This window comes from Sminthopsis crassicaudata, chromosome 5 (assembly GCF_048593235.1).
Source record: "Sminthopsis crassicaudata isolate SCR6 chromosome 5, ASM4859323v1, whole genome shotgun sequence".
Taxonomy (NCBI): domain Eukaryota; kingdom Metazoa; phylum Chordata; class Mammalia; order Dasyuromorphia; family Dasyuridae; genus Sminthopsis; species Sminthopsis crassicaudata.
In genome coordinates this window covers 205,616,994-205,628,704 of record NC_133621.1, presented here as the reverse complement: position 1 = coordinate 205,628,704, position 11,711 = coordinate 205,616,994, and positions in this window count along the sequence as shown.

Genomic DNA, 11,711 nt, shown 5'->3' with positions numbered 1-11,711 from the left:
GGAGATCTCAACCTTGCACTATCAGAATTAGATAAATCAAACCACAAAATAAATAAGAAAGAAGTCAAAGAGGTAAATAGAATACTAGAAAAGTTTGATATGATAGATCTTTGGCGAAAGCTAAATGGAGACAGAAAGGAATATACTTTCTTCTCAGCGGTTCATGGAACCTATACAAAAATTGATCATATACTAGGGCATAAAAACCTCAAAATCAAATGCAGTAAGGCAGAAATAGTAAATGCATCCTTTTCAGACCATAATGCAATCAAAATTACATTTAATAAAAAGCCAGGGGAAAATAGACCAAAAAATAATTGGAAACTAAATAATCTTATACTAAAGAATGATTGGGTAAAACAGCAAATCATAGACATAATTAATAACTTCACCCAAGAAAATGACAATAATGAGACATCATACCAAAATGTGTGGGATACAGCCAAAGCAGTAATTAGGGGAAGTTTTATATCTCTACAGGCCTACCTGCATAAAATAGAGAAAGAGAGGGCCAACGAATTGGGTTTACAACTAAAATTGCTAGAAAAGGAACAAATTAAAAACCCCCAGACAAACACAAAACTTGAAATTCAAAAAATAAAAGGTGAGATTAATAAAATTGAAAGTAAAAAAACTATTGAATTAATTAATAAAACTAAGAGTTGGTTTTATGAAAAAACCAACAAAATAGACAAACCCTTAGTAAACCTGATTAAAAAAAGGAAAGAGAAAAAGCAAATTGATAGTCTTGAAAATGAAAAGGGTGAACTCACCACTAATGAAGAGGAAATTAGAACAATAGTTAGGAGCTACTTTGCTCAACTTTATGCCGATAAATTCGATAACTTAAATGAAATGGAAGAATACCTTCAAAAATATAGCTTGCCCAGATTAACAGAGGAAGAAGTAAGTAGTCTAAATAGTCCCATCTCTGAAAAAGAAATAGACCAAGCTATTAACCAACTTCCTAAGAAAAAGTCCCCAGGACCAGATGGATTTACAGGTGAATTCTACCAAACATTTAAAGAACAACTAACTCCAATGCTATGTAAACTATTTGAAACAATAGGGATTGAAGGAGTCCTACCAAATTCCTTCTATGACACAGACATGGTACTGATACCTAAACCAGGTAGATCGAAAACTGAGAAAGAAAACTATAGACCAATTTCCTTAATGAATATTGATGCTAAAATCTTAAATAAGATATTAGCAAATAGACTTCAGAAAATCATCCCCAGGATAATACACTATGACCAAGTGGGATTTATACCAGGAATGCAGGGCTGGTTTAATATTAGGAAAACTATTAGTATAATTGACCATATTAATAATCAAATTAATAAAAACCATATGATCATCTCAATAGATGCAGAAAAGGCATTTGATAAAATCCAACATCCATTCCTACTAAAAACGCTTGAGAGTATAGGAATAAATGGACTATTCCTTAAAATAATAAGGAGCATATATTTAAAACCTTCAGTAAACATCATATGTAATGGTGATAAACTAGAACCTTTCCCTGTAAGATCAGGAGTGAAACAAGGTTGCCCACTATCACCATTACTATTCAATATAGTACTAGAAACTCTAGCCTTGGCAATAAGAGCCGAGAAAGAGATCCAAGGAATTAGAGTAGGAAATGAAGAAATCAAATTGTCACTTTTCGCAGATGACATGATGGTATACTTAGAGAACCCCAAAGACTCTGCTTAAAAGCTATTAGAAATAATTCAGAATTTTAGCAAAGTCGCAGGATACAAAATAAATCCACATAAATCCTCAGGATTTTTATACATTACCAACACAATCCAACAGCAAGAGATACAAAGAGAAATTCCATTCAAAATAACAGTCGATAGTATCAAATATTTGCGAATATATCTACCAAAGGAGAGTCAGGAACTATATGAGCAAAATTACAAAACACTTGCCACAAAAATAAAGTCAGATTTAAATAATTGGAAAGACATTCAATGTTCTTGGATAGGCCGAGCGAATATAATAAAGATGACAATACGCCCCAAACTAATCTATTTATTTAGTGCTATACCAATCAGACTCCCAAGAAACTATTTTAATGACCTAGAAAAAATAACAACAAAATTCATATGGAAGAATAAAAGGTCGAGAATTGCAAGGGAACTAATGAAAAAAAAGTCAGAGGAAGGTGGTCTAAGTGTACCTGATTTAAAGCTATATTATAAAGCAACAGTCACCAAAACCATTTGGTATTGGCTAAGAAATAGACTAGTTGATCAGTGGCATAGGTTAGGTTCACAGGACAAGATAGTGAATAAAAATAGCAATCTAATCTTTGACAAACCCAAAGATCCCAAATTTTGGGATAAGAATTCATTATTTGACAAAAACTGCTGGGAAAACTGGAAATTAGTATGGCAGAAACTAGGCATGGACCCACATTTAACACCACATACTAAGATTAGATCAAAATGGGTCCAAGATTTAGGCATAAAGAACGAAATCATAAATAAATTGGAGGAACATGGGATGGTTTACCTCTCAGATTTGTGGAGGAGGAAGGAGTTTGTGTCCAAGGGAGAACTAGAGACCATTATTGATCACTAAATAGAAAATTTTGATTACACCAAATTAAAAAGTTTCTGCACAAACAAAACTAATGCAAACAAGATTAGAAGGAAAGTAACAAATTGGGAAAACATTTTTACAGTTAAAGGTTCTGATAAAGGCCTCATCTCCAAAATATACAGAGAATTGACTTTAATTTATAAGAAATCAAGCCATTCTCCAATTGATAAATGGTCAAAGGATATGAACAGACAATTTTCAGATGATGAAATTAAAACTATTTCCACTCATATGAAAGAGTGTTCCAAATCACTATTGATCAGAGAAATGCAAATTAAGACAACTCTGAGGTATCATTACACACCTGTCAGATTGGCTAAGATGACAGGAACAAATAACGATGAATGTTGGAGGGGCTGTGGGAAAACTGGGACACTGATGCATTGTTGGTGGAGTTGTGAAAGAATCCAACCATTCTGGAGAGCAATCTGGAATTATGCCCAAAAAGTTATCAAAATGTGCATACCCTTTGACCCAGCCATACTACTACTGGGCTTATACCCCAAGGAACTACTAGAGAAGGGAAAGGGTCCTGTATGTGCCAAAATGTTTGTGGCAGCCCTTTTCATAGTGGCTAGAAGCTGGAAGATGAATGGATGTCCATCAATTGGAGAATGGTTGGGTAAACTATGGTATATGAATGTTATGGAATATTATTGTTCTATAAGAAATGACCAACAGGAGAAATACAGAGAGGCTTGGAGAGACTTACATCAACTGATGCTGAGTGAAATGAGCAGAACCAGAAGATCATTATACACTTCAACAATGATACTGTACGAGGATGTATGCTGATGGAAGTGGATTTCTTCAACATAGAGAAGAGCTAATCCAATTCCAATTGATTAATGATGGACAGAACCAGCTACATCCAGAAAAGGAACACTGGGAAATGAATGTAAACTGTTATTTTTACCTTCTGAATCCAATTCTTCCTGTGCAACAAAAAATTCGGTTCTACACACATATATTGTATCTAAATTATACTGTAATATATTTAACATATATAAGACTGCTTGCCATCTGGGGGAGGGGGTTGGGGGAGGAAGGGAAAAAATCTGAATAGAAGTAAGTGCAAGGGATAATGTTGTAAAAAATTACCCATGCATATGTACTGTCAAAAAATGTTATAATTATAAAATAAAATAAAAAATTAAAAAAAAAAAATACAAGGATTAGAAACACAACTTACCAGCCAAAGAGAATCTGGAATTTCATCAGAAAAGGTTGGTTCTGAGGGGAGGAAAAAAAAAAGACCAGCACAGACAGGGTTGGACTAGGGGCTAGCACATTGTGCCAAATGGGCTGGGAAGAACTCTGGGATCAGAGAAGCCACTGAGATAGAGGAATCTGGAATAGACTGATATCTCTACTCTACTTGTAAAACAGCAGATCAGTAGAGAAATCAAAGCCACTTTAAAAAAAAAAAAAAAAGGCCACAAACTATAACTACCTCAAACCAGAAGTGACCTAACACCGATCTCGGCATGGCTGTGCAGCTGCCTTCTGCTGTCTGAGGCTTTTCCTTGGGACAGTTAAGAACCTGAACAAGGGGTACACAGCCCGGGGCAGCTTCTAATCCACATAGTGCGGGGCTCAGCCTGAGGCAGTGGAATTCCCGCAGCAGCAAAACTCCCTCAGTAGCAAAACTCCCACAGCAGTAGAAGCCCCGCAGCAGTTAATGTGCTTCCCCGGCAGAGACTTCTGGTTTGAGTGAAGGGGCTTTTCCCGGGTCAGCTGCTAATATCTCTCTCACCTCATTAAAGGGGGGGGGGGGAAGGAAAAGGGAAAAGGAAAAGAGGAATAAGGGATGGGTACAAGAAAAGGGAAGGGACTTAAAAGGAGGGGGGAGGGATACTAAAAAGGGAGGGCTGTGTGACACAAGTGGGGTCCATAAATTTGGTACTGGGGAAGGGGTTCAGGGGGTTCAAGGGGAAAAAAGCATAATCAGGGGATAATATGATGGCAGGAAATACAGAATTAATAATTTTAACTGTAAATGTGAATGGGATGAATTCTCCCATTAAGTGGAGGCGGATAGCAGACTGGATCAAAAGTCAGAACTCTACAATATGTTGTTTACAGGAAACACATTTAAAGCCGGGAGATACATACAGAGTAAAGGTAAAAGGCTTGAGCAGAATCTATTATGCTTCAGGTGAAGTAAAAAAAAGCAGGGGTAGCCATCCTTATCTCAGATCAAGCAAAAGCAGAAAGTGATCTAATTAAAAGAGATAAGGAAGGAAACCATATCCTGCTAAAAGGTAGCATAAACAATGAAGCCATATCAATACTAAACATATATGCACCAAGTGGTATAGCATCTAACTTCCTAAAGGAGAAGTTAAGAGAGTTGCAAGAAGAAATAGACAACAAAACTATAATAGTGGGAGATCTCAACCTTGCATCTCAGAATTAGATAAATCAAATCACAAAACAAATAAGAAAGAAATTAAAGAGAAATTAAAGAACATTAGAAAAATTAGGTATGATAGATCTTTGGAGAAAACTGAATGGTGATAGAAAGGAGTATACTTTCTTCTCAGCAGTTCATGGAACCTATACAAAAACTGACCATATATTTGGACATAAAAATGTCAAAATTAAATGCAGGAAGGCAGAAATAGTAAATGCTTTCTTCTCAGATCACAATGCAATAAAAACTACATTCAACAAGAAGTTGGGGTAAATAGACCAAAAAGTAATTGGAAACTAAATAATCTCATCTTAAAGAATGATTGGGTGAAACAGCAAATTATAGAAACAATTGATAATTTCACCTAAGTTAATGACAACGATGAGACATAATACCAAAATTTGTGGGATACAGCTAAAGTGGTAATAAGGGAAAATTTTATATCTTTAGAGGCTTACTTGAATAAAATAGTGAAAGAGAAGATCAATGAATTGGGCCTGCAACTCAAAAAGCTAGAAAAAGACCAAATTAAAAACCCCCAACCAAAAACTAAACTTGAAATTCTAAAATTAAAAAGGGGAACTCAGTAATATTGAAAGTAAAAAAAACTATTGAATTAATAAATAAAACTAAGAGTTGGTTTTATGAAAAAGCCAGTAAAATAGATAAACCTTTGGTAAATCTGATCAGAAAAAGGAAAGAAAAAAATTAAATGAAATGGGGGATTTTTCCACCAATGAAGAGGAAATTAGAGCAACAATAAGGAATTACTTTGCCCAACTTTATGCCAATAAATTTGATAACTTAAGTGAAATGGATGACTTCCTCCAAAAATATAGGCTTCCTAGATTAACAGAGGAGGAAGTAAACTGCTTAAATAGTCCCATTTCAGAAAAAGAAATAGAACAAGCTATTAATCAGCTCCCCAAGAAAAAAATCCCCAGGACCAGATGGATTTACATGTCAATTCTACCAAACATTTAAAGAACAATTAGCCCCAATGTTATATAAACTATTTGAAAAAAAAAGGGGATGAAGGAGTCCTACCAAACTCCTTTTATGACACAGACATGGTACTGATACCAGGTAGGTTGAAAACTGAGAAAGAAAACTATAGACCAATCTCCTTAATGAACATTGATGCTAAAATCTTAAATAAGATATTAGCACAAAGACTTCAGAAAATCATCCCCAGGATAATACACAATGATCAAGTAGGATTTATACCAGGAATGCAGGGCTGGTTTAATATTAGGAAAATTATTCGTATAATCGACCATATTAATAATCAAACTAATAAAAACCATATGATCATCTCAATAGATGCAGAAAAAGCATTTGATAAAATACAACATGCATTCCTACTAAAAACACTTGAGAGTATAGGAATAAATGGACTATTCCTTAAAATAGTCAGGAGCATATATTTAAGACCATCAGTAAGCATAATATGTAATGGAGATAAACTGGAACCTTTCCCAGTAAGATCAGGAGTGAAACAAGGTTGCCCACTATCACCATTACTATTCAATATTGTATTAGAAATGCTAGCCTCGGCAATAAGAGTTGAGAAAGAGATTAACGGAATAAGAGTAGGAAATGAGGAAATCAAACTCTTTGCAGATGATATGATGGTATACTTAGAGAGCCCCAGAGATTCTAATAAAAAGTTATTAGAAATAATTCACAACTTTAGCAAAGTTGTTGGACACAAAATAAATCCACATAAATTCTCAGCATTTTTATACATCACCAACAAAATACAACAGCAAGAGATACAAAGAGAAATTCCATTCAAAACAATTGTGGGGAGTATAAAATATTTGGGAATCCATATACCAAAGAAAAGTCAGGAATTATATGAGCAAAATTAAAAACACTTGCCACAAAAATAAAGTCAGATTTAAATAATTGGAAAGACATTAAGTGCTCTTGGATAGGCCGAGTGAATATAATAAAGATGACAATACTCCCCAAACTAATCTATTTATTTAGTGCTCTACCAATCAGACTCCCAAAAAACTATTTTAATAACCTAGAAAAAATAATAACAAAATTCATATGGAAGAACAAAAGGTTGAGAATTTCAAGGGAATTAATGAAAAAAAAAAAAAAGTCAGATGAAGGTGGTCTAATGTTACAGTCTAGCTGTACCTGATCTAAAGCTATATTATAAAGCAGCAGTCACCAAAACCATTTGGTATTGGCTAAGAAATATATTAGTTGATCAGTGTAACAGATTAGGTACACAGAACAAAATAGCAATCTAGTGTTTGACAAATCCAAAGATACCAACTTTTGGGATAAGAATTCTTTATTTGAAAAAAACTGTTGGGAAAACTGGAAATTAGTATGGCAGAAATTAGATATGGATCCACACTTAACACCATATACCAAGATAAGATCAAAATGGGGCCATGATTTAGGCATAAAGAATGAGATCATAAACAGATTAGAGGAACAGAGGATAGTCTACCTCTCAGACCTGTGGAGGAGTGTTAGGTTCTTACTAAGTGCTTATGAGATAATGAGATGATGGGTTCTTACTAAGTGCTAAGTCGGTACTTAACAATTCTCTAGTTCCGGCCTTTGGGAGGAGTTTTACCCCTTCGAACCTCTGGGGAGGAGCTTGCATGTTTAAGAGGGGCAAGTTCATTGGTTGAAATAGAGTTTTTCCCAAAAGTCCCTGAGTTATTCCATGCCCATTTTCTGGGAATATAAAAGAGGGCAGCACTCGAGAGATTAGAAGTCTTGTCTGGGCCAGACCTGAGGTGGCTCTCTGGAGGGAGAGAAAGAGTCTCTACACGAGGTCAGAATTGGCAGCAGTTATGTCCAAAGGAGAACTAGAGATCATTATTGATCACAAAATAGAAGATTTTAATTACATCAAATTAAAAGGCTTTTGTACAAACAAAACTAATGAAAACAAGATTAGAATGGAAGTAACAAATTGGGAAAATATTTTTACAGTTAAAGGTTCTGATAAAGGCCTCATTTCCAAAATATATAGAGAACTGACTCTATAAGAAATCAAACCATTCTCCAACTGATAAATGGTCAAAGGATATAAACAGACAATTTTCAGATGATGAAATTGAAACTATTTCCACTCATATGAAAGTGTTCCAAATCACTACTGATCAGAGAAATGCAAATTAAGACAACTGTGAGATATCACTACACACCTGTCAGATTGGCTAAGATGACAGGAAAATTTTTTTTTTTTTAATTTATTTATTTATTTATTTTTTATTTTATTTTATAATTATAACTTTTTTTTTGACAGTACATATGCATGGGTAATTTTTTACATTATCCCTTGCACTTACTTCTGTTCAGATTTTTTTCCCTTCCTCCCCCAACCCTCTTCCCCAGATGGCAGGCAGTCTTATACATGTTAAATATATTACAATATATTATAGATACAATATATGTGTGTAGAACCGAATTTCTTGTTGCACAGGAAGAATTGGATTCAGAAGGTAAAAATAACAGTTTACACTCATTTCCCAGTGTTCCTTTTCTGGATGTAGCTGATTCTGTCCATCATTAATCAATTGGATTAGCTCTTCTCTATGTTGAAGATATCCACTTCCATCAGAATACATCCTCGTACAGTATCATTGTTGAAGTGTATAATGATCTTCTGGTTCTGCTCGTTTCACTCAGCATCAGTTGATGTAAGTCTCTCCAAGCCTCTCTGTATTTCTCCTGTTGGTCATTTCTTATAGAACAATAATATTCCATAACATTCATATACCATAATTTACCCAACCATTCTCCAATTGATGGACATCCATTCATCTTCCAGCTTCTAGCCACTATGAAAAGGGCTGCCACAAACATTTTGGCACATACAGGTCCCTTTCCCTTCTTTAGTATTTCCTTGGGATATAAGCCCAGTAGTAGTATGGCTGGGTCAAAGGGTATGCACATTTTGATAACTTTTTGGGCATTATTCCAGATTGCTCTCCAGAATGGTTGGATTCTTTCACAACTCCACCAACAATGCATCAGTGTCCCAGTTTTCCCACAGCCCCTCCAACATTCATCGTTATTTGTTCCTGTCATCTTAGCCAATCTGACAGGTGTGTAATGATACCTCAGAGTTGTCTTAATTTGCATTTCTCTGATCAATAGTGATTTGGAACACTCTTTCATATGAGTGGAAATAGTTTTAATTTCATCATCTGAAAATTGTCTGTTCATATCCTTTGACCATTTATCAATTGGAGAATGGCTTGATTTCTTATAAATTAAAGTCAATTCTCTGTATATTTTGGAGATGAGGCCTTTATCAGAACCTTTAACTGTAAAAATGTTTTCCCAATTTGTTACTTTCCTTCTAATCTTGTTTGCATTAGTTTTGTTTGTGCAGAAACTTTTTAATTTGGTGTAATCAAAATTTTCTATTTAGTGATCAATAATGGTCTCTAGTTCTCCCTTGGACACAAACTCCTTCCTCCTCCACAAGTCTGAGAGGTAAACCATCCCATGTTCCTCCAATTTATTTATGATTTCGTTCTTTATGCCTAAATCTTGGACCCATTTTGATCTAATCTTAGTATGTGGTGTTAAATGTGGGTCCATGCCTAGTTTCTGCCATACTAATTTCCAGTTTTCCCAGCAGTTTTTGGATGACAGGAAAAATTAATGATAAATATTGGAGGGGCTGTGGGAAAACTGGGACACTAATACATTGTTGGTGGAATTGTGAAGGAATTCAACCATTCTGGAGAGCAATTTGGAACTATTCCCTATTGTCTTTCTACCCAGGTTACTTATACCTTTGGAATCCAATTCTTACTGTGCAACAAGAAATTTGGTCTTACACACATATATTGTATCTAGGATATACTGTAACACATTTATTATATATGGGATTGCCTGCCATCTAGGGAAGGGAGTAGAGGGAAGGAGGGGAAATTTTGGAAAAGTGAATACAAGGATAATGTTGTAAAAAAATTATCCATGCATATGTACTGTCAAAAAAATTATAATTATACAATTAATAAAAAAAAAAGAAGCTTACATTCTAGCAAACAGGAAAAACATCTATAGACATACATAAATGTATATATGTGTGTGTTTTACATACATACACAAAACACATACAATTTACCCTGGGGGAGTTTAGAAACAGGAAAGAGTCTTGTGGAGTATGGTGCTTGAGCTAAATTTTGAAAGAAGCCAGAGTTTCCTAAAAAATAATGCTTATGATAATTTTACTTGCCCAAAAAGCAAGCTGAAACCCTCTCCATCTTGAGCTTCATTTCCACAATATTCAGAGCTGAAGGGAACCTTAGAAGTCCCATAGTCCAATCTCTTTATTTTATAAGGGAGGAAGGTGGGGGCTAATCCAATTAAATGATTTGCCAAGTGTCACCCAGTTAACCAATTTAAAAAAAAAAAACTGAACCCTTTAGCTATAAAATCAATATAAATAATTTTATTGTTGTCTATGACAGCACACTGCCTCATCTGGATTTTCTTGATACCTATATCTTGGATTTCCTGCCTTTCCCTCATCTCGCATATACCATTCTTACTCAGAGCTGACATCACTGATGCCTACAGTCTTAATATTTCTCTGTATCTCAAAGTTGGGGGACATAGCATATAACTGAATCAATTTTTATACTACCCATTCAAGATCCTGAAACACTGTAAAAAAAAAAATTAAAAGATGCTCTCTGTCCTCAGGGAGCTTATAAGTCGTTTGAAGAATTAAGTCATCATCAAACAACTAATATTTATACAAGGGAGTAGTGGAGGAAGGAGTGATATATAGAACCTATTATGTGCCAGACACTTTACAAATATTATCTCATTTGATCCTCACAACAACCCTGGGTAAGAGGTATCTCCTAAGGAAAATTGGATTTCGAGTTGTAAAAAACCTGGAAGATTATTCAGTGAAATGGTTGAAGAAACTAAGTCCCAAGGAGGCTGATCATTTGTCTGAAGTCATGCAGGAAGAAAGTAGCAAGGACAGGTTGTGTTGGTACTGATTATTTTTAGGATCAACTTTCTGAGAAAATACATAATTAATAAAAATGAATGGTTGTAGGAAGTTAAATGATAGTCAAGTGATAAGTTGTTCTTTTGATGGGAATCTATGAGTCTTTTCTGCCCCTTACCTGTTCTTTTGTGTGTAAGAAATAATTACCTGGGGGCAGATAGATAGTGCCTTGAATAAATCACAAGCCCTGAAGTCAGGAGGACCTGAGTTCAAATGTGACCTCAGACACTTAATACTTCTAGCTGTGTGATCATGAGCAACTCACTTAACCCCAATTGCCTCAGCCAAAAAGAAAAAAAAGAAAGAAAGAAAGAATTACTTGCCCCACATTTAATTTACATTGTACATTGAATGCTTTTTAAAATTCCCTCCTTTGGGAAGACCCTAGACTTAGGCCAATATACCTAAAATGTAATAGTCAATGGGGTTTGAGGGTTTAATAAACCTGAATATAAGAAAAGGAGACCACCTTCTCTTTAGGTGCTCCTAAAACTCAACCAGAGATCTATACTACCAGAATAGTTCCAGAATAAAGAAGCTTCTTGAAGAGATTAAAAAAAAAAAAAAAAAAAAAAAAAAACCTGAGAGGGTCAGTGCCACAATGGTTCTTAATGTTAGAGATGGGGCTTGGGTCAAATAATAGTTTAATAACTTTCCTTA